The sequence below is a fragment of the Lytechinus variegatus genome, chromosome 19, assembly GCF_018143015.1.
Source record: "Lytechinus variegatus isolate NC3 chromosome 19, Lvar_3.0, whole genome shotgun sequence".
Lineage (NCBI taxonomy): Eukaryota > Metazoa > Echinodermata > Echinoidea > Temnopleuroida > Toxopneustidae > Lytechinus > Lytechinus variegatus.
Window position 1 is genome coordinate 22608479 of NC_054758.1, and position 25436 is coordinate 22633914.

The 25436-nt window shown below is 38.1% G+C and overlaps 1 protein-coding gene across 1 annotated transcript in view; it reads right to left on the minus strand.

Annotated features, from left to right (window-relative positions):
* Positions 1 to 13758, minus strand: part of LOC121406186 — a 53154-nt gene extending 39396 nt beyond the window's left edge. Inside the window, exon 1 of the mRNA XM_041597209.1 lies at positions 13589 to 13758. The gene's annotated coding sequence lies outside the window, so the exon portion shown is untranslated. The remainder of the gene's footprint in view (positions 1 to 13588) is intronic.
* Positions 13759 to 25436: the final 11678 nt, after the last annotated feature.

The following is a 25436-nucleotide window of genomic DNA, read 5'->3' on the forward strand; positions in this document are numbered from 1 at the left end:
AATTATCTGGTTTTGCATGGAATGGCTCTTGTATATTATACATGTACCGGTATGTAGAAATGTGACCTTACTTTCTACAAATCCATGACTTTTATCCTGTCAAGAGAACAATTTGAAAGACAATGAGTGCATCTCATTATTTTGCACCCATGCCTCTTGTACTGTACACAGTAGGCCCTACAACATGTACATTGTATAGAAGGAGTGTACTGAAACAAAAGGTCAGGACATAATCAAATTTTCCCTGTAAATTACATGGTAGGTTTAGAGAGGGCTTTATACTGAGAACCATCAAGGTATAAATAGATTCCAGACTGAAATAACAATACAAAGCCTGTCTGTCTCAAACAATAATTGACAAAATTCCTGTGAATTGATGTTCAATTTACATTCTGATGATACTGTACCAAACCCCTCTCCTAACCCTCTTTCTGCCATGTACATGTTGGGGGGGGGGGGTTAAGGGTACATATTTTTTTACAAGTACATGCATGTGCAGAATTTATTTTTTTAAACCTTTGATCTAAATTTAATTCTCTCCCTCTCTCTTCTCTGATATCCTCTTTACACTAGCAAAAAATTTCCTTTTTATTAAACCCTGTAGTTTATATAAAATGTGGGGCTACATTGTAAATTGCCATTTGAGATACATGTACATGTAGACTGGTTCATCAGAACAGACATACAAAATTTTAAATTTAAAAATAAAATGTAGTTCATGTACCACGGCATGTACCTGTATGAAGGTACATGTATGGTAGGCCGGAATTGTTCCATTGGGATTCCACCGAGGTTATTTTTAATAGGAAAAACCTATCACTTGAAATATTTCCTCTATTGGTTGGTTAATCAGTACGTGATGATTAGGGCCTTCATTTTGAATAGCAATATTTTAAAAGCCTTTCACCTCAAGCACTTTTAAGTCACTATCAGTACAGGGAATAATTTTGCTTTACAAACTTGAATTTAGCATTTTTTGGTCATTCATGAGAGAAAAGCTCTCAACTATTGTATAATCTTACATACCAATATATGCTACAGTACAGTAACAAGACTTTAATATGCATAGCAGTCGACTCTTCCAAAAAGGGGGAGCAAATTTCAATGCGAACCAGGAAAATTTATAGTCAATGTATTGGCATTTGCCAACATAAATAAGCACATGTTTGTAAGGCCACATGTGGGACAGTGTTTTGTCGGGGGGGGGGGGGCACTTCCATTGACCATTGGATACCATTTAAGCGAAAGTGGGGTCCCAAAAAGCACCATAAATAAATATTTTCTATATTCTGAAAATGCACCCCTTTATACAAGTATTAGCGTGTAAAAGCCTATCTTTAACAAATATTGGGAAAAAAACGATACCATTATCAAGTATTCCCTGAATTGAACCCCTACAGTGTATTTACAAGTACAACAATATTTCCATTATTTGTCACAGACATCGGTTTTACCTTTACCTACATGTACATCATTGGGTTTAGTGCGGCCCCACCTCCCACACCACGCGCAAATCTACTCTAAACATCTACATGTGTCATGTACATGTAGTGTTGAATGTTGGGGCAAAAATAAAAAAGTACACTGTATCCTTTTTAATACCCTCACAAATTTGACCCGAAACATGTAGCTTTCCTAGCAAAATAAATACTCTTTTTTCATTATTATAGTGTTATTGACACCCTTACGTTATGTATAAAATAACATGCCGCTTACGTGCCCTATCTTGAAAAAGACATCCTTTTATTTTTTTCGGTTGCGCGTAGTATCCACTTGTCAATGTAGGTGCCCCCCCCCCCCCTTCCCGGTTTGTCTCAAAAACTAATATTTTGCTAAATTCTCAGCAATGATGCTGTTTCTATGAAAACAGACACTACCAGTATAGGTCCTCATCAGTAAAAACTCATTTTTAAATCATTACCGCACTTGGCATCTTATTTAAATACTGTGTGCATTGACAGTTTCAGTTTTTGTCGTACTACCATAAATACATTTTCACTTTTTTTTTAAACTATGTTTACCAAAATTTTGAGGTTTCTATGTACATGAACATGTGAGGTTTAATGAGTGTCCAGCGTACATGTAGTATCTACATGTACATGTATACAGAATCACTTTATGCCCTCTGTAGACTCAAATGCATACATTTTCACAGTGAAGGCCTACATGTACATGCTCAAATTCAGGATTTCAGTGGACATACGTGCACAGAAGAGTACATTGAAACCTGTTTTAAAAATATGTACAATGTATACGTGTACTGACATGTATTGTAGGCCTATATGTCAAAGCTACATATGTATGTACATGTTGTAGTTTTGTATCAGCACCTTCTGGTCAATAACCTAGATCACAATTGCAGGTACCTACTGTAGTACACCACCTAAACAAAATATCCAGGTCAATGAGATGATGTAAAGCTTCGAACAATGGACTATAAAAACTAAAACTGGCATTATTAATGGGATACTTCCTTTTCGTATTAAACATCCCCTGCCAGTGAGAAACAAACTATTTTGTATTTAGGGACAACATGTACATAAAACTTTAGAGCTGGTAACATTTCAAAATATTGAGCAAACTGTATGAACTGCATTTTAAAAAGGGGGTGCAAATATCATAAAATCAACTTGTAGAGTAGGGTACTCTCATTTCACATATTACCAACATGAAAAAAATCAACCTGACCACATCTTGCCACAACTCCTACAGTCAGGGTGGCACTTGCCCGATTGCCTGGGGCAAGTAAAAGTTACAGTCGGGCAAATGTTTTGAAGTAAAGACCAAAACTACTGCCCCAATTGGGCAAGCAAAATTCTCATAGTAGGATGACCAAAATTAGGGTCAATATGATACGATATTGACCATAATTTTGGTCATGGCAGGTAGATCAGTTCATGTAAAATAGAGAAAAAGTGAATGGTTTATAAAACCGCAAAACTTTCATTTGGAGAGGTTCACCTTTTTTTTTCAAGGATTTTTTTTGGGCAAGTATATTCCAACTATTTGCAAATTTACTTGCCTAACTGGGCAAGTGCTTCTAAAAAGTTATGTACATGTAGAACCCTCGAAAGATCGAGACTTCACTGACGTTGATGTTCACTCAACGGGACAGACGTATCCCCATACTCCAGTACGGGCGTAGGATTGGAGCTGTGATTTTCCTCATTTCTTTTCTCTGTCATCTCATCCCAGGTTTTATTTGCATACTTGTTGTAGGTCTTTATAACATATTTTCAGTAAAAGCCCTGATTTTAAAACTGAGAGACACACCTACTTGACTTTAAATCCTAGTACATGTAGATATATCCTATAAAAAAGACATAGAAAAGAAAAAAAAAAAAAAAAGAAATATATTTTTGAATTTTACTTTTTTCATTTATTTTTTAAAGAAAAAAAAAACGTTAAATTTGTTTAATATGATGGCGAAAATAGTCAAATTTGACTGGTTGCCATATAAAAATAAGAACCCCCCCTGCCTACAGTGTACACATGAGACCAGTCAGTAATTAGCAAAATACAGGAAGACCCACCAAAAACTACACTAGAGGCCTTTCTTTCTTCCTACATGTGTACATACATGTACAGTACATAATTTGTACTCTTCCTCTCCCAAACTCCCCCCCCCCCTTCCCTTCGGCAGAAACCTGAACATGTACATGTTTCTTTCTATCCCTGTCTTTTCCCCATCACCCCCTCCTGCACCCCCTCCCCCTTTCCTTGGCAAGCACCTCTACCATGTCTCTTTCTATCCCTATCTTTTCCCCCATCACCCCCTCCTGCATCCCCCCCCCCCCCTCTCATTGGCAAGCACCTGTACCATGTCTTTTTCTATCCCTGTCTTTTCCCCATCACCCCCTCCTGCATCCCCCCCCCCCCTTTCCTTGGCAAGCACCTGTACCATGTCTCTTTCTATCCCTGTCTTTTCCCCATCACCCCCTCCTGCATCCCCCCCCCCCCTTCCTTGGCAAGCACCTGTACCATGTCTCTTTCTATCCCTGTCTTTTCCCCATCACCCCCTCCTGCATTCCCCCCCCCCTTTCCTTGGCAAGCACCTGTACCATGTCTCTTTCTATCCCTGTCTTTTCCCCCATCACCCCCTCCTGCATCCCCCTTCCTTTCCTTGGCAAGCACCTGTACCATGTCTCTTTCTATCCCTATATTTTCCCCCATCACCCCCTCCTGCATCCCCCCTTCCTTTCCTTGGCAAGCACCTGTACCATGTCTCTTTCTATCCCTATATTTTCCCCCATCACCCCCTCCTGCATCCCCCCTTCCTTTCCTTGGCAAGCACCTGTACCATGTCTCTTTCTATCCCTGTCTTTTCCCCCATCACCCCCTCCTGCATCCCCCTTCCTTTCCTTGGCAAGCACCTGTACCATGTCTCTTTCTATCCCTGTCTTTTCCCCCATCACCCCCCCCCCCCCTCATTGGCAAGCACCTGTACCATGTCTCTTTCTATCCCTGTCTTTTCCCAATCACCCCCTCCTGCATCCCCCCTTCCTTTCCTTGGCAAGCACCTGTACCGTGTCTCTTTCCATCCCTGTCTTTTCCCCCATCACCCCCTCCTGCATCCCCCCTTCCTTTCCTTGGCAAGCACCTGTACCATGTCTCTTTCTATCCCTGTCTTTTCCCCCATCACCCCCCCCCCCTCCCTCATTGGCAAGCACCTATACCATGTCTCTTTCTATCCCTTTCTTTTCCCCCATCACCCCCTCCTGCATCCCCCCTTCCTTTCCTTGGCAAGCACCTGTACCATGTCTCTTTCTATCCCTGTCTTTTCCCCATCACCCCCCCCCCCCCCCTCATTGGCAAGCACCTATACCATGTCTCTTTCTATCCCTTTCTTTTCCCCCCTTTCCTTGGCAAGCACCTGTACCACATCTCTTTCCATCCCTGTCTTTTCCCCATCAACCCCTCCTGCACCCCCCCCCCCCTTTCCTTGGCAAGCACCTGTAGAAGGGAAGGAAACCCCTGATCAGAATAGAGAGGTGTGATTATAACATGAACTGGCAAGACGGAAGTCTTCAAGGATTGAGACTTGTGATACATTCAACACTGCTAGAGCAATCTACATGTATGTGAAGATAGTGCAGAATGTGCACATTACAAACTGCTGAACTTTAAATACATGTACAAGATACATGTACTAGCAGAGCTTTATACCCCATCATGAAACAAAGTTTGACTTCAAAACATGTAGTAGAATTAGCAAATGATGAGTAAGTTAAATCTGCAGAAACTTAATATTGCATGAGTCAGATAAATTAAAATAATATTGAGTGACATCATCGACTCTCATTTGTCCTTGTGTTATGCGTACAATAGGTCAACATATTTTTGTGAAATTTTGAAAGGAAATAACTCTCATAAAATTCAACATTCAATTTCAACAATTTTTTTCTTTAAATTACATGAATGTTTGTTGAACTTATCTTTTTATTCAACTCAATTTTTTTTTGTTGAGGTTGGCTTGCTCTATCAGATTACCAGTATTAACCAAGATTGTGTACATAAAATTTTCAGTGTGTATATTGTTTTTTATTCCCCCCCCCCACTTTTTTTCCAAAACCATACATGTACAAAAACGTAAAAATGACCATATGATTGTGATTTTTTGCATGGCCAGCCCCCCCCCTCCACTTTGAAAACCGTTTCGCGGCCCCTGTCATAGGGAGTGATTTTCCGCGATCGCGGAAAACGGACGGAATTCACGGAAAAGGCCTATTGAAACGGAAAGTGGCATTTCAAACGGAAAATCACAGAAAACGTATTTTCCCTCAAAATACACAGAATAGCAACAGAAATTACTCCAAAATAACAACAAAATGAGAATATCAAATGGCCACAAAACCCCAGAAAACACAATCTCACTTCGCTATAATCATGACAATTCACACATCGTGACTGCTCTCGACATCAGCACACTCAAAAGTACCCCGTGCCCGTACCCGGCCGGGTTGAGCTTCACATCGCTTCATATCGCTCAACTGCACGGTCGTGTGTTGCTGCCCTCTACGTTTGAAGCTGTAGCACGATATCGTGGTCTTAAAATCCAAGATGGCGGATTGGCGAAAGTTGTTGAGTGATGATAACGATGTCCAAAAACCCCCTAAATTATCGATGAAATTTGATTTCACCGTAAAATAATGCTAATAATGTGAAAGGTGAGGATGTATGCATGCTAAATGTCTTTGAAAAATTATTAAATGCACCCGCATAGATCCGATTAGAACGGATTCTATTGTGTTGTTGGTACAGAAGCAAATACAAATTTTGGCCAATGGGAGTGTACGCGCTGTGATTTTGCTATTTACTAGTAATGTGTTTTGGGCAAGTCCAAGAAAAGGTCACCCTAGAAGGCAAAATTTCATCTTTAATTTAAGAAATTATCTTTGGTGGGGTAAGAAAGCCCAAATGTTAAATTTTAAAATTTCATTAAGAAAAATTTGATAATATACATATTAATGCTAATTTGGGGCACCTAATTTGCATAATTGGTAAAATGGGCGTTACGTATGGGACAATTATAAAAACTCATAGAAAATTAAAAAAAACTTGTGAGATTTAGTCATAGGTGGGACATGGACCCCCAAACATCTTATTACTTTTGGGGGAAAAATGTGATGTCATCTAATTAATTATGCAAATTAGGTCTTGTCCAAGGATGGAATGTCCCATACGTAACATTTTGAGGATGTTTTTTAAGTTATTTCTCATAATACAATACATGTATTGTTGCATCTCTGGGAAGTTCTAATTTATAAAGTATGAAAATGTTATACCCCAAAAAGTTTCAAAAATAGAGTTTACTTTTTAATTAAAAGTTAATTAAAAAATTGTTACGTATGGGACAACATGTTACGTATGGGACATTTACACACAATGTCAATGGGGAGATTTGTGTACAAAGTGAATGGAGAAAAAAAAATTCAAGAGTGCTCTAAAAAGTGATTATTTACCTTTTCTTTAGTTTTTAAAGACTGATTTGTTAGGAATACTGATTAATGAAAACAATTGAAGCGAAAAAATTGTGAAAATGGAAAAATATGAAAAAAATAAAAAACAATAGAAATACATAAGAAATTCACGAAACCATGAAAAAAAAGAAAAAAAATGTTGAAATGGCTAATTTCCTTTTCAGTCATATCAAATATGTCTCAATAGAACATTTCAAAAGACAGAAACTCTTTTGTTATTTCCATAATTTAAATTATTCCAATTTTTTTAATTATGGGGGAAATTGTGTACGTTCTCTATGGGGACAAAATGTCCCATACGTAACTGACCCATACGTAACATGTCATTAATTTGTTTATGGGCAAGTCCAAGAATTCGCGCGCGTTACGTATGGGACATTTCAGAGGGTTTAATGACCCGAAAAAAAGTGTTAAATGACTTTGATTAGATTGAATACCCTCATGATGGTAGACACCTAGGAGAAGAATAATCATGCAAAAAATTGTGACATATGACCCTGACCTTTTAGAGAGAAAAGATGTGCCGTTACGTATGGGACGCAGAGAAAAGACAAGTTTTAATACATTTTTTTCAAGTTGAGAATTCTCTAAAAGTATTTCACTTGACAACTTGAAACTTAGTGTGATAGAAGTCACAATTCTGTAGTATATTTATGGCAAGTTTCATGCCATACGCCAAATCTCTCTAATTACAGACTCTGATTAAACAAATTAATGACATGTTACGTATGGGACAGTTACGTATGGGACATTTCGTCCCCATAGAGAACGTACACAATTTTCCCCATAATTCAAAAAATTGAAATAATTTGAAAAATGGAAATAACAAAAGAGTATCTTTCTCTGAAAATGTTCTACAGAGACATATTTGATATGTCTGAAGGGGAAATTAGCAATTTCAACCTTTTTATTACTTGTTTTTCATGGTTTTATGAATTTCTTATGTATTTCTTTGTTTTTTATTTTTTTCATATTTTTCCATTTTCAATTTTTTTTTGCTTCAATTGTATTCATTAATCAGTATTCATAACAAATCAGTCCTTAAAAACTAAAGGAAAGGTAAATAATCACTATTTAGAGCACTCTTGAAATTTGTTTTTTTCCATTCACTTTGTACACAAATCTCCCCATTGACATTGTGTGTAAATGTCCCATACGTAACATGTTGTCCCATACGTAACAATTTTTTAATTAACTTTTAATTAAAAAGTAAACTCTATTTTTGAAACTTTTTGGGGTATAACATTTTCATACTTTATAAATTAGAACTTCCCAGAGATGCAACAATACATGTATTGTATTATGAGAAATAACTTAAAAAACATCCTCAAAATGTTACGTATGGGACATTCCATCCTTGGACAAGACCTAATTTGCATAATTAATTAGATGACATCACATTTTTCCCCCAAAAGTAATAAGATGTTTGGGGGTCCATGTCCCACCTATGACTAAATCTCAGAAGTTTTGTTTTAATTTTCTATGAGTTTTTATAATTGTCCCATACGTAACGCCCATTTTACCGATTATGCAAATTAGGTGCCCCAAATTAGCATAAAAAAGTATATTATCAAATTTTTCTTAATGAAATTTTAAAATTCAACATTTGGGCTCTCTTACCCCACCAAAGATAACTTCTCAAATTAAAGATGAAATTTTGCCTTCTAGGGTGACCTTTTCTTGGACTTGCCCACAATTAGAGTCTGTAATTAGAGGAATTTGGCTTATGACATGAAACTTGCCTTAGATATACTAGAGTATTGTGACTTCTATCACACTAAGTTACAAGTTGTCAAATGAAATACTTTCAGAGAATTCTCAACTTGAAAAAAATGTTTTAAAAATTGTCTTTTTTCTGCGTCCCATACGTAACGGCCCATCTTTTCTCTCTAAAAGGTCAAGGTCGAGGTCATATGCCACCATTTTTTCCATGATTATTCTTCTCCTAGATGTCTACCATCATGAGGGTATTCAATCTAATCAAAGTCAATTAACACTATTTTTCAGGTTATCGAAGCCTCTGAAATGTCCCATACGTAACGCGCGTGAATTCTTGGACTTGCCCGTAAACGGAATTGTCACTTTTCCGTGTGTACAAAGTCTATGGGGAAACGGAATTTCCGTTTTCTGACATGCTGAAACGGAATTTGAGATTTTCTGAAACGGAAAAGGCCATTTTTTTAAACGGAAAATCACTGTCCCTACTGTCAAGGTACTTCGGCATGAGTTAGTTCTTTAAAGTGTTAATTGTGGAAAATGCACTTCTGGCACCTGTATGTACATGTAGATCTAAACATGGTGAGAACAGCGCTGGTCATCTAATAAGTAGATCAAACAGACAGAAAAGACTCCAGTAAATTTTGTTTAAAAGTCAAATTACCATGTAATTTGACTGTCATTACTTTTTGTACAGTTAGAGCTAAATGGATACACAATGTAATCATATTGAGCTATGTTTCATATTGTGACTTAGTTATTTTTAAAAAACCAAGCAGAGTCTCACGGGCCGTAATTTAACCCTGGTGTAGCGGTAGTGAAGTGGAGTGGAGCCTGCACGAACATCGCTTGAGGTACCGTAATGAAGGTGTAGATCTACGATGCAACAAATCTAGTACCCCTTTCATAGTGAAGGCAAAGTGGAGTTACTCCGGAGTAACTCCGGAGTAACTCCGGGTTGAGTTGATCCGCTTGTACTGCGGACCGACTTTAAACCCCCTTTCATATTGGCAAGCACCGCAGCAGTGTACCGGTATCCGCAGTCGTTGCCATGGTTTCCAAGCGAGTTCGCACAATACGTGTGGCTGGTTGGTATGCCCGCATACAGACGGCAAACAATGCTGCACTGGCCTGGCTGCTTGTGCATGCAGTGTACACGATTTTACAGTCAACAACGACACGTCTGCGAGATGCAAGGAAAATGACTGAAATATCATAAGGTTACAGAGTTGTGGTTGCCAAAATAAGTTCTGTAATTACGGTAAAGGTTTCAGATACTTACATCAGAGAATCTAACTACAATCAACAAACGAACACTAAGTATGAATCAAAATGCGCTGGCGTTCATACACTCAAAATGTTGCACGTGCACTTGTTGTTGAAAGGTCGGGGTCGGTCGACAGGAAGTTACGCGCGAGATCACAGCGATAAGCGCATACCGCATTTCCGTTGCGGAGTAACTCCGTTTGTAACCCTCTTCTCAAAGTGGGTTTGAGTACTCCGCTTTGAATCCGGATCGAACTAATCTCAGAATTTTCATATTACCCTCCAAAGTGGAGTAACTCCTCCTGGACTCCGCACTAACTCCACTTCTGCTCTCACTATGAAAGGGTTATTAGTGATTTGTAGGTTTAAAGATCTTGGATTTCCTAAGATTAGGCCTAGCAGTAGAGGCGCGGCCAATATTGTAGACTGTCTCCCATGAGAGAGATTATCACCAATATTAGAGACTTTTGTAAAGAATTTGGGTATCCAATTTCTGAGACAATCTCCAATTTGGGAAAACAATTTCCTTTGTTTACATTTGCTGCAAAAGGATTACCTTGGCAGCAAATAAAAATGTGATAGACAGATTTCTCATAAAAAATTAACCCTTTTCACTGTCTACTTCCAATATTCGCCGTCTACTTTTGTTTTGATAAGGATTTTTGTTGTCCTCCACACACAAAACAAATGGGCTTCTGACCATGGTGTGACAAGATTTTGGGTGGCAAAAATTACGCTTTTGTTGGTGTTGTTTCTTTTATTCTTTTGCAAAGCAAGTCTCCAATATAGGAGATTATCTCCCCTATTGGAGAGTCTCCCATATTGGTGTGCACCTCTACTGCCTAGAAAAATCCATCTTTGTTTAAACTGATATAAAGCGTACGTCCCGCTTAGCCTTAACGTTAAGCAAGTACATGTATGGGAAGGGTTTCAAGGCTTTGTGATGAAAAAGTATAACAAATTACGATACGACGTACGTACCGTACTGGTATCGGTATATCAAATAATTATTTCAAAATATCATCACAGAGTCTTCAAGTCAAGCGTTAGCCTAGTTATAGACCAAAAGCTTCGGTCTCTGTAAAGCTGGTTGTTAAGCTGAACTCTGCTGGCTTCACTAACCAACTTCAGAGACCGAAGTTCTTGCACGATCTGTACAGGGGACTCAATGGCCATATGTTTATGTACTTAAGATCGGCTAAAACAGGGAGGTGAAGTTGCGCAACAGCCGAGGTAAGTCACTGTTTTTGTTCCTTTTAACTTTATTTTTTCCCAGCTATTTGGCAATTAATGCCAAGAGGGAATAATATCTATTTGCATTTCAGTCACGATAATTTTCAAAAGTTTGATTCATTAAAGACAAAAATTGAAGAGCTCCGACGGGGGGATTTTGCATTCCCCCCTAATGGATGCTATCGCCTTCATAGGGCTGATCTCTGAAAGCAGCGGAGGGAGAAAATCAGGAAGGAAGGTGGCTGCACATTAGCTAACCCAGCAGGCGGGAGCCCAGGACCTTACGTGCAATTTGGCATACTCACCCGACAAGCGTGAAGTATGGTCAAAATAATTCTCCGAATAAATAGTTAAAACAGAAATCAAACACTTACCACAATCATATGGATGATGGTCTAACGAGTGGCAGTTTTTCTGACATCTGGGCACGGACTGGAACCTCAAAAAACGAAAAGTTCTCTCCTTCTACCCCCGTCTCGATCGGCCATTTTTGTTATGTCTATGAATTGAAACAAAATGGCCGATCGAAACAGGGGTAGGAGAGAACTTTTCGTTTTTTGAGGTTCATCAGCAGTTATTTACAGAGAGGAAAGAGATGTACGGTACCGGTACCGTAATAGGGCTAAAGTTATAAAGGAAAGTCAATGTAAGCAAAATACCGGTAAGCACGTCATCACTACTACCTAGTACATTGTAGGATGGGGGGTCGGGTGTCCGGACACTTTATCTTTTTGAAGCCTTCTTTTTTGTCTGTGGATAACACTAAAAAATATAAATTCATTACTTGTAATCATTATCTATTTTGTTCTTTATAATATCTCCTAACATTTTGTACTAATAATTGATGAAACTTCGCTTGTAAATTTTTCCAAATGACATTCTAAAATTGATCGTCCGGACACACAACCCGTCCGGATACACAACAACTGGGTATAGTGAGTGATTGTATTACCGACCGGCCTTGTATTACCGAACGCGCGCATCATATGTGTCAGAAAATAATCAAATACGCTCAAACCTTTGCAACTTCCTCCCAAAGGGAACTTAAATAGAAAAATGATGAAAAATTATCAAAAACACAATTTCGAAGTCTTTATATCCTCAAAACAATAAAATATGGTCAAAATAGCTCATCAGTGACTTTGTTTTCCCAACTTTTCCCATAGAAAACACACGTTCGGTAATACGATACCTTTTCAAGTGACCAAAATATTTCACTTGCGAAGAGGGGTCCGATTGGAAGCTGATGTCGTAAAAATGAAAAACAATTTCGGCAAAATTTCTGCATGTTTATATTTTGTAGGTATTTGTGTATTTATGGTGAAAGTTTGGTGAATTTTATTGGAATAATGTGTTTGATATGATCAAATTCATGAAAAGTGTTCGGTAATACGATCCACTACCATATATGGTTGGAACTACCCCTTATCGACCACCTAACCTTCTAAGCATCGTATCTGCGAAAATATTCACCAATTTTACCCAGTTTTCGTCTCATTTGTGCAGAAAATTGAGCAGATCAGATTTCCATGTTTCGCTCGGCGACTCCGATTCAATCCGCGTATATATCGATGAACAACGAATGCGACGATTTTACATTTGCTCATTTGCAGCCGTCTTTTGAAACCGACCACCAGCGATACACTAAGTTTACGGTCGATTCTTGTCGCGGTGGCGAAATATTTTTACTCTTTCAAATCAGTTACATGACGTCAACATGCTAAATGATCGCCTCACTACTTCCACTGCGAGCTCCGGCGCATGATTCGACGATTGACGACGGATATTTGTTCTAAAGCCATTTCCTATCGGATTTCTTGGTTTTTCAGCGGGGATTGGGTTTAGTCAATACAATTTTGATTAATACTACTAGATTTCTACTTTTTGTTGCTTCTTTTTTTCTCGTAAAATCGATTTTTACCGTTTCTATGGACACTGCGCCTACTCTCCCGCGCGTATCGTTTGTAATACGCAATAATTTTAACGCGCGCAAGGTGGTCGGTTTCAAAAGAGGTGGTCGATATGTGGTAGTCTCACCATACTATTATTTACTATGTTGGGAGGTGAGGTATAAAGTCTAAAGAGAGCATGGGAGTAACAGTCATGACAGTAGGCCTACCGCTGTTGAGTTCTGTATAATACTCGCAATAGTGAGTGGGCATAACGTAATAATACTAATAGGCCCGATACGTTTTATGTACCAATCCAGGCCTAGGCAGTAGTACGGTAGTTTACCGTATGCATAGCCTTGGCAAGGCAATCAGCTGGTGATCATGTCATCAGTCTTTTTCAATTCCATATCGTCGTCAGTAACTAATGGCGTCTTCTGTGGCGGAATTACCCACAAATTACATTATGACGAGACCTCTCCGCAAATTTAAAGTTATACTTACGAATCACAGCAGTCCTGCGTTGCTATCTTTCCACAAATGTATACGAAGTCTGGTTAGTAAAACCCATTTCAACGGAAAATTCCGTGTAATATTTCCGTAAAATTACAGAAGATGGCAATCCAAAGAATCTCCAAAACGTTGCGCAATAGACGTCTGTCAGGGCGAACTCGAGCTCTGATTGGTCAATCACCAAAAACGTCATGCGCAAATCGTAATTTTTGTTACCCAGACAGGTGATGGACGGTAGGTGTACGTTTTTTAATAACAAAAGGTTCCTTTCTGCGGTTTTTCTACGCGTCAAAACAAATGCTACAAGAAAAATAACAAAGGAACTGGTCGGATTGGAACCATAGAATTGGATGGATGGAATAGACCGTCAGAAACCGGTTCAGTTTAAAAGCTTCCCGGGATGCTTCCCGGAGTATGCTACCAATACCATTGTCACTCAGGACAGCTCTAAAATAAGAAAAAATAACAAAGGCCGAGGAATCATTGCCACCTCCCCCCGCCTAAAAAAAAGAAAGAAAGGAGTCATGATTGGGAATTACGGAAATGGAAGGAGAATAAGGCTGGGAAAGTGATTGAAAGGGAACTGTGCAAAATGAATAATTAATGGATACCACTAGTAAATAAAAAAAATGGAATACCACCCCTTCTTCGTGAAAAAAGCGTTAATTCAAGGGCGGAATTCGGGAGAGGTTCTTTGGGGACTGAACCTCCCCCCCAAAAAAAAAATAAAAATAAAAGATAATAATAATAATATATAAATAAATCAAATGAAATAAAATCGAACACAAAGGGAAAAAATAGATATGTAGGTCCCATATATATGCGTATATATATATTAATATATATTGTTAATGCGCTCTTAAAATTCGAGTACATATGAGTCAGTGATCTCCTGCAATATAGTAGACTGCCTTCCATTTTTTTTCAGATTAACCATCCTATATAATTTACCCACCACGAATATAACGAATAATATTCGTTATATTCGTGGTGGGTATATTATATAGGATGGTTATATTATAACAATACTAATGCTATTGAATTGAACTTTTAACTCTAAACGTGTCCGTGTTTTGTCAAAAGCGCTCGGAATTTTTGTCTTATATATCCACCCGATATGGGATTGGTTGAGGTTTCCAAAAAGTGCTCAATACCGGGGCAGAGCAATTATTAATTATAATATTCATACCTTGGTCAGTTCGGTCCACTACCGTCGGTTTCACACTTTCGGCGATCTTTAGGAAGACTGAACATTCTTTCACCAATGGAGGCAAATTGATTGTCCTATTATTCAAAGTGACCGAGAGCGCTGACTCCCATTTTTCATTGAGTATTAGGATTTTTGAATATCAATAGATACCATGGCCATAAAATGTGATGTTTTTTCACTACCCCCCCCCCCCCTCCCTCCATCCTGAACGAACCATCAGCTTCCAAATTAACACACCCCAAAACAAACTTGCCACACAATAATTCGTCAGACAAGACGATCGAATTTGCCCAACACGGTCAGTATCCGCCTTTTCTGAGGGCCACCGGTCAATAAAAGTAGGCCAATCTGTGACGTCAGCAAACTTTTTTGACATGACATCACAATGCGATCTGCGCAGAAATTAAACTTTCATCCAATCGTTGCGCCGTAACCAAGGGAATGGTCACGACGCACCTGTTTGTTTACCCTGCATAATGCGAATATTACATTCACATTGAAATGACCTGTGCAAACGGGTTTGGGCTTTTATTCACGGGACTTACTCCATATTATCACACGTCTTTATTAAGAAACTTAGATTCGTTTGCCGTTTCAGAAAGAAGGGAAACAGAATGTTTATGAGGTAAATAATAAACACATAACTATGACGATTTTTTTACATTAATTTCCGAAGAGAAGTTGTAGTATTTTTTGTTTCAAGGTCAATAGCAATCATTTCTTTACGACCATCATAATGCTAGTGCGCATTGACTGTTTTTATTGAAAAGTTCAACCTCCATCGCTCTCCACTTCAGAATGATGATAAAACTTAAAAGAAAAGCTCTCCAATACTACTGAACTGCAGTTTTGACCGCTTCGATCTTATTTTTTACCTACGACACCCTATACTTAATTATCTCATGCTAATTCTACCGCTAATCACATGACTGATGCGGCTGCAAAAATAATGCTTTAAGATTTATGTACTACTACTACTACTCTACTATTTCTACCAAAACCACCACCACCACTACTGCTACTGCTCTTCCTGCTATTTCGTCTTCTACTACTACTACTACTACTACCGCTAGTATTTATAATCATAACACCGATACTCGAAAAAAAAAAATCCGGTTTAGATGAAAAAGAAACAGAGAAATTATAAAAGTAACGATCCTTAAAATCCTTAACATAAAGTCTAGTGCCCCCGTATTAGAGTAATCGCCAAACCATTTTCATCCTTGTACATGAAGTGTATAAAGTGATATCAGATCGAGGCGCTTTAAGCAAAGGAAGGACATGGAAGTAGTTCCCCTCCAACGTGTAGTATCGGATAAAATGCTTTTTGGTAATTCACAGAATTTCACTGGAAATGCAGCACGGGTATAATTTATCCTTATTTGAAAAGAAGTGAATCTTTCTATTATACACAAAGAGGTCACAATTCATAATCGAGATTTGTCTTGAAAACATATAGCAGAGCTAATACTTTTTTATCAAAGGAAATTTCAAAATAGGAAATAAATCAAGAAATCAGAGGGGGGGGTAGGAAAATGATTCTTACAAATCAGTACGTAGCTCGGGCGCTAGAATCATGAATGATTTTGATGGTAGAGGTCGCTAGACTCGCTGTCCATGGAGGAAGGAAGGCACAAGATATTCTTTCGACCCAACCCAATAAAAATCCCAAGATTTTTACTTTGGGAATTATTGATACACGAAAGTGTATGCATAATTATGATTCGCAATCCAGCCCTGATCACTTTAATATCTTCTTTCGTCCAGATATGGAAGAAATGTCACTTAGCTTTTGAAACTATATTATATGACTGGCGGAGGGATAAGGGCAGGGGCGGAAATCTCTCCCAAAAGGTGGGGGGGGGGGGACAAGGGTCTGGAAAATTTGACAAGCAAAAAAAAAGGCTATTACCTAAAATTTAAAATTTAAGGTCATTTCGACGAAAATATATTTGACAAGCAAAAAAAAAAGGGTCATCTCGTCCAAAAACGCACGTTTTATTTCCATTAGTGTTATATATTTCTTAGCATCACCAAAGATCCAAAAAGTAGGGGGTAACATTTGATATTGTGTCCTCCCCCCTACTATTTTGAGTAGGGGGGACACGTCCCCCTGGGATTTCCGCCAATGGATAAGGGTGATTTCACCTTCCAGGTATTGAATGGCATTTCCCTAGTGATCAAGCAGGACCATAACAGATCCTCTCTTGATTTAATTGTCATGTTTTTTTGTATTTTCGAAATGAAGTGGTCTTTCGACATAAGTATTTTGGTCCAATCATAAAACGTCAGATATATTTCCCATCAGCTGGTAGTTGATAATAGTCCATGTGTTTATATTTTTAAAGATATTTAACGCGTTATTTTAACAAACATGTTCGCTGGGAAAATTCGGAATGCTTACTTTCAAATTGCAAGTTCAGATATCTTATGACTTAACAGACGTAATGTTAATTCCTAAACATTATTTATGTATGAGAGGGGTAATTCAATGAATTCCAATTACAGACAGACATATTGACAATCTCTTTCTTTTAGAATCACCGGGAAACCTAAGTTATATCACTTTCTCTGCGAACACGATTGCAAGTTGTATTGGATTGGTCCGAGCACCAAAGAAGAATTAAGGCGTAAAAACATTATAGAGGTCATTTTAAGTTTTGAGATTCTTTTTCAAAGGGAAAGAGACAGGAGTTTGAGTTTCTAGATAAAAAAACACTTGATTATTAATCTGTACACGACGAAATTATACAATTCAGGCATGCGTAGACCACCGGCGGTGTCGTGGCTTTCGCTGTAAGCCGACACAATATTAGACACGGTTATTATTTTAGAGCGCTAGAAAATCATGATCAAATTGACGGCTTTTAAAACAACATCGAACTGGGATATCAAGGAGATCGTTTCCTCAATATTCGTCTTCTAGAAAAAAGCCCAAAAATATATATATATTTTTTTCGTTGATTGTGAGAACCATTGGGTTTTACTGTAATTGTTTTGCGTTTGAAATATAGACTGACTGATAAAGCGTCCAACGTACAGGTCCTTTTATGAAAAACTCCATAGAATATTATTAAAATGGGGGGGGGGGGGGCAAGAAAACTTTGGCTTAAGTGTTTGAATTAGTTTTCCTTTTAACAATAAAATTAAAGTATCTCGTCGACAGAATTATAAAACCATCACCCCCCCCCAAAAAAAAAAAAAAAAAAAAACACTGTTCCATTTTCACGAAGGGAACCAACATTCTTTCACCAATGGTGGCAAATCTATTGTCCTATTTTTCATAGTGACCGAGAGCGCTGACTGCCTTTTTTCATTGAGTATTAGGATTTTTGAATATCAATAGATACCATGGCCATAAAATGTGATGTTTTTTCACTACCCCCCCCCCCTCCCTCCATCCTGAACGAACCATCAGCTTCCAAATAAACACACCCCAAAACAAACTTGCCACACAATAATTCGTCAGACAAGACGATCGAATTTGCCCAACACGGTCAGTATCCGCCTTTTCTGAGGGCCACCGGTCACTAAAAGTAGGCCAATCTGTGAAGTCAGCGAACTTTTTTGACATGACATCACAATGCGATCTGCGCAGAAATAAAACTTTCATCCAATCGTTGCGCCGTAACCAAGGGAATGGTCACGACGCACCTGTTTGTTTACCCTGCATAATGCGAATATTACATTCACATTGAAATGACCTGTGCAAACGGGATTGGGCCTCTATTCTTCTTCTTCTTCTTCTTCTTCCAGTAGTGTGCATAAACCTCCACGGAGTATCGTCGCACAACAGTTGGTTGTCTATCGGCTAATTAAACGTGTTGCTCGTAGCAAAGCTCGATGAAAATAAGTCCAAAAACAAACGCATATACACTATATACAAATTGTTCTCATATTTTGAGTTAGTTTAAGACGACATCTCTGACTCGTGTCTTGAAGATGTCGATCGATGGTGAGATGACCACATTTTCAGGTAGACCGTTCCACAAACGGATGGTGTTTGGGAAGAACGTATCCTTCAGTAGTGATATTCACGGGACTTACTCCATATTATCACACGTCTTTATTAGGAACCTGAGATTCGTTTGCCGTTTCAGAAAGAAGGGAAACAGACTGTTTTTGAGGTAAATAATAAACACGTAACTATGACGATTTTTTTACATCAATTTCCGAAGAGAAGTTGTAGTATTTTTGGTTTCAAGGTCAATAGCAATCATTTCTTTACGACCGTCATAATGCTAGTGACATTGACTGTTTCATTGATAAGTTCAACCTCCATCGCTCTCCACTTCAGAATGATGATAAAACTTCAAAAAAAAAAGCTCTCCAATACTACTGAACTGCACTTTTGACCGCTTCGATTTTATTTTTGACCTACTACACTCTGTACTGAAGTATCTCATGCTACTTCTACCGCTAATCACATGACTGATGCGGCTGCAAAAATAATGCTTTAAGATTTATGTACCGGTACTACTACTACCAAATTCACCACCACCACTACTGCTACTACTCCTCCTGCTATTTTGTCTTCTACTACTACTACCACTAGTATTTATAATCATAACACCGATAATCGAAAAAAAAATCCGGTAGAGATGAAAAAGAAAAAGAAACAGAGAAATTATAAAAGTAACGATCCTTAAAATCCTTAACATAAAGTCTAATGCCCCCGTATTAGAGTAATCGCCAAACCATTTTCATCCTTAGTACATGAAGTGTATAAAGTGATATCAGTTCGATGCGCTTCAAGCAAAGGAAGATCATTAATAATTATGGAAGTAATTCCCCTGCAACGTGTAGTATCGGATACAAAATGCTTTTTGGTAATTCACAGAATTTCGCTGGAAATGCAGCACGGGTATAATTTATCCTTAATTATTTGTAAAGAAGTGAATCTTTCTTTTATACACAAAGAGGTCACAATTCATAATCGAGATTTGTCTTGAAAACGTATAGCAGAGCTGATACTTTTTTATCAAAGGAAATTTCAAAATTGCAAATAAATCAAGAAATCAGGGGGGGGGGGGGGGGTAGGAAAATGATAATCACACATCAGTACGTAGCTCGGGCGCTAGAATCATGAATGATTTTGATGGTAGAGGTCGCTAGACTCGCTGTCCATGAAGGAAGGAAGGCACAAGATATTCTTTCGACCCAACCCAATAAAAATCCCAAGATTTTTACTTTGGGAATTATTGATACACGAAAGTGTATGCATAATTATGATTCGCAATCCAGCCCTGATCACTTTAATATCTTCTTTCGTCCAGATATGGAAGAAATGTCACTTAGCTTTTGAAACTATATTATATGACTGGCGGAGGGATAAGGGCAGGGGCGGAAATCTCTCCCAAAAGGTAGGGGGGGGGGGGACAAGGGTCTGGAAAATTTGACAAGCAAAAAAAAAGGCTATTACCTAAAATTTAAAATTTAAGGTCATTTCGACGAAAATATATTTGACAAGCAAAAAAAAAAGGGTCATCTCGTCCAAAAACGCACGTTTTATTTCCATTAGTGTTATATATTTCTTAGCATCACCAAAGATCCAAAAAGTAGGGGGTAACATTTGATATTGTGTCCTCCCCCCTACTATTTTGAGTAGGGGGGACACGTCCCCCTGGGATTTCCGCCAATGGATAAGGGTGATTTCACCTTCCAGGTATTGAATGGCATTTCCCTAGTGATCAAGCAGGACCATAACAGATCCTCTCTTGATTTAATTGTCATGTTTTTTTGTATTTTCGAAATGAAGTGGTCTTTCGACATAAGTATTTTGGTCCAATCATAAAACGTCAGATATATTTCCCATCAGCTGGTAGTTGATAATAGTCCATGTGTTTATATTTTTAAAGATATTTAACGCGTTATTTTAACAAACATGTTCGCTGGGAAAATTCGGAATGCTTACTTTCAAATTGCAAGTTCAGATATCTTATGACTTAACAGACGTAATGTTAATTCCTAAACATTATTTATGTATGAGAGGGGTAATTCAATGAATTCCAATTACAGACAGACATATTGACAATCTCTTTCTTTTAGAATCACCGGGAAACCTAAGTTATATCACTTTCTCTGCGAACACGATTGCAAGTTGTATTGGATTGGTCCGAGCACCAAAGAAGAATTAAGGCGTAAAAACATTATAGAGGTCATTTTAAGTTTTCAGATTCTTTTTCAAAGGGAAAGAGACAGGAGTTTGAGTTTCTAGATAAAAAAACACTTGATTATTAATCTGTACACGACGAAATTATACAATTCAGGCATGCGTAGACCACCGGCGGTGTCGTGGCTTTCGCTGTAAGCCGACACAATATTAGACACGGTTATTATTTTAGAGCGCTAGAAAATCATGATCAAATTGACGGCTTTTAAAACAACATCGAACTGGGATATCAAGGAGATCGTTTCCTCAATATTCGTCTTCTAGAAAAAAGCCCAAAAATATATATATATTTTTTTCGTTGATTGTGAGAACCATTGGGTTTTACTGTAATTGTTTTGCGTTTGAAATATAGACTGACTGATAAAGCGTCCAACGTACAGGTCCTTTTATGAAAAACTCCATAGAATATTATTAAAATGGGGGGGGGGGGGGGCAAGAAAACTTTGGCTTAAGTGTTTAAATTAGTTTTCCTTTTAACAATAAAATTAAAGTATCTCGTCGACAGAATTATAAAACCATCACCCCCCCCAAAAAAAAAAAAAAAAAAAAAACACTGTTCCATTTTCACTAAGGGAACCAACATTCTTTCACCAATGGTGGCAAATCTATTGTCCTATTTTTCATAGTGACCGAGAGCGCTGACTGCCTTTTTTCATTGAGTATTAGGATTTTTGAATATCAATAGATACCATGGCCATAAATTGTGATGTTTTTTCACTATCCCCCCCCCCCCCCTCCCTCCATCCTGAATGAACCATCAGCTTCCAAATAAACACACCCCAAAACAAACTTGCCACACAATAATTCGTCAGACAAGACGATCGAATTTGGCCAACACGGTCAGTATCCGCCTTTTCTGAGGGCCACCGGTCACTCAAAGTAGGCCAATCTGTGAAGTCAGCGAACTTTTTTGACATGACATCACAATGCGATCTGCGCAGAAATAAAACTTTCATCCAATCGTTGCGCCGTAACCAAGGGAATGGTCACGACGCACCTGTTTGTTTTCTCTGCATAATGCAAATATTATATTCACATTGAAATGACCTGTGCAAACGGGATTGGGCCTCTATTCTTCTTCTTCTTCTTCTTCTTCCAGTAGTGTGCATAAACCTCCACGGAGTATCGTCGCACAACAGTTGGTTGTCTATCGGCTAATTAAACGTGTTGCTCGTAGCAAAGCTCGATGAAAATAAGTCCAAAAACAAACGCATATACACTATATACAAATTGTTCTCATATTTTGAGTTAGTTTAAGACGACATCTCTGACTCGTGTCTTGAAGATGTCGATCGATGGTGAGATGACCACATTTTCAGGTAGACCGTTCCACAAACGGATGGTGTTTGGGAAGAACGTATCCTTCAGTAGTGATATTCACGGGACTTACTCCATATTATCACACGTCTTTATTAGGAACCCGAGATTCGTTTGCCGTTTCAGAAAGAAGGGAAACAGACTGTTTTTGAGGTAAATAATAAACACGTAACTATGACGATTTTTTTACATCAATTTCCGAAGAGAAGTTGTAGTATTTTTGGTTTCAAGGTCAATAGCAATCATTTCTTTACGACCGTCATAATGCTAGTGACATTGACTGTTTCATTGATAAGTTCAACCTCCATCGCTCTCCACTTCAGAATGATGATAAAACTTCAAAAAAAAAAGCTCTCCAATACTACTGAACTGCACTTTTGACCGCTTCGATTTTATTTTTGACCTACTACACTCTGTACTGAAGTATCTCATGCTACTTCTACCGCTAATCACATGACTGATGCGGCTGCAAAAATAATGCTTTAAGATTTATGTACCGGTACTACTACTACCAAATTCACCACCACCACTACTGCTACTACTCCTCCTGCTATTTTGTCTTCTACTACTACTACTACCACTAGTATTTATAATCATAACACCGATAATCGAAAAAAAATCCGGTAGAGATGAAAAAGAAAAAGAAACAGAGAAATTATAAAAGTAACGATCCTTAAAATCCTTAACATAAAGTCTAATGCCCCCGTATTAGAGTAATCGCCAAACCATTTTCATCCTTAGTACATGAAGTGTATAAAGTGATATCAGTTCGATGCGCTTCAAGCAAAGGAAGATCATTAATAATTATGGAAGTAATTCCCCTGCAACGTGTAGTATCGGATACAAAATGCTTTTTGGTAATTCACAGAATTTCGCTGGAAATGCAGCACGGGTATGCTAGTAATTTATCCTTAATTATTTGTAAAGAAGTGAATCTTTCTTTTATACACAAAGAGGTCACAATTCATAATCGAGATTTGTCTTGAAAACGTATAGCAGAGCTGATACTTTTTTATCAAAGGAAATTTCAAAATTGCAAATAAAATTCAAGAAATCAGGGGGGGGGGGGTAGGAAAATGATAATCACACATCAGTACGTAGCTCGGGCGCTAGAATCATGAATGATTTTGATGGTAGAGGTCGCTAGACTCGCTGTCCATGAAGGAAGGAAGGCACAAGATATTCTTTCGACCCAACCCAATAAAAATCCCAAGATTTTTACTTTGAGAATTATTGATGATACACGAAAGTGTATGCATAATTATGATTCGCAATCCAACCCTGATCACTTTAATATCTTCTTTCGTCCAGATATGGAAGAAATGTCACTTAGCTTTTGAAACTATATTATATGACTGGCGGAGGGATAAGGGCAGGGCGGAAATCTCTCCCAAAAGGTAGGGGGGGGGGGGGGACAAGGGTCTGGAAAATTTGACAAGCAAAAAAAAAGGCTATTACCTAAAATTTAAAATTTAAGGTCATTTCGACGAAAATATATTTGACAAGCAAAAAAAAAAAAAGGTCATCTCGTCCAAAAACGCACGTTTTATTTCCCTTAGAGTTACATATTTCTTAGCATCACCAAAGATCCAAATAGTAGGGGGGGGGCATTTGATATTGTATCCTCCCCCCTACTATTTTGAGTAGGGGGGACACGTCCCCCTGGGATTTCCGCCCATGGATAAGGGTGATTTCACCTTCCAGGTATTGAATGGCATTTCCCTACGTGATCAAGCAGGACCATAACAGATTCTCTCTTGATTTAATTGTCATGTTTTTTTGTATTTTCGAAATGAAGTGGTCTGTCGGCATAAGTATTTTTGGTCCAATCATAAAACGTCAGATATATTTCCCATCAGCTGGTAGTTGATATTAGTCCATGTGATTATATTTTTAAAGATTTTTAACGCGTTATTTTAACAAACATGTTCGTTGGGAAAATTCGGAATGCTTACTTTCAAATTGCAAGTTCAGATATCTTATGACTTAACAGACGTAATGTTAATTCCTAAACATTATTTATGTATGAGAGGGGTAATTCAATGAATTCCAATTACAGACAGACATATTGAAAATCTCTTTCTTTTAGAATCACCGGGAAACCTAAGTTATATCACTTTCGCTGCGAACACGATTGCAAGTTGTATTGGATTGGTCCGAGCAGCAAAGAAGAATTAATGCGTAAAAACATTATAGAGGTCATTTTAAGTTTTCAGATTCTTTTTCAAAGGGAAAGAGACAGGAGTTTGAGTTTCTAGATAAAAAAACACTTGATTATTAATCTGTACACGACGAAATTATACAATTCAGGCATGCGTAGACCACCGGCGGTGTCGTGGCTTTCGCTGTAAGCCGACACAATATTAGACACGGTTATTATTTTAGAGCGCTAGAAAATCATGATCAAATTGACGGCTTTTAAAACAACATCGAACTGGGATATCAAGGAGATCGTTTCCTCAATATTCGTCTTCTAGAAAAAAACCCAAAAAATATATATATATTTTTTTCGTTGATTGTGAGAACCATTGGGTTTTACTGTAATTGTTTTGCGTTTGAAATATAGACTGACTGATAAAGCGTCCAACGTACACATGGTACAGGTCCTCTTATGAAAAACTCCAGAGAATATTATTAAAATGGGAGGGGGGCCAAGAAAACTTTGGCTTAAGTGTTTAAATTAGTTTTCCTTTTAACAATAAAATTAAAGTATCGCGTCGACAGAATTATAAACCATCACCCCCCCCCCCAAAAAAAAAAAACACTGTTCCATTTTCACTAAGGGAACCAACATTCTTTCACCAATGGTGGCAAATCTATTGTCCTATTTTTCATTGTGACCGAGAGCGCTGATTACCTTTTTTCATTGAGTATTAGGATTTTTGAATATCAATAGATACCATGGCCATAAATTGTGATGTTTTTTCACTATCCCCCCCCCCCTCCATCCTGAATGAACCATCAGCTTCCAAATAAACACACTCCAAAACAAACTTGCCACACAATAATTCGTCAGACAAGACGATCGAATTTGCCCAACACGGTCAGTATCCGCCTTTTCTGAGGGCCACCGGTCACTCAAAGTAGGCCAATCTGTGAAGTCAGCGAACTTTTTTGACATGACATCACAATGCGATCTG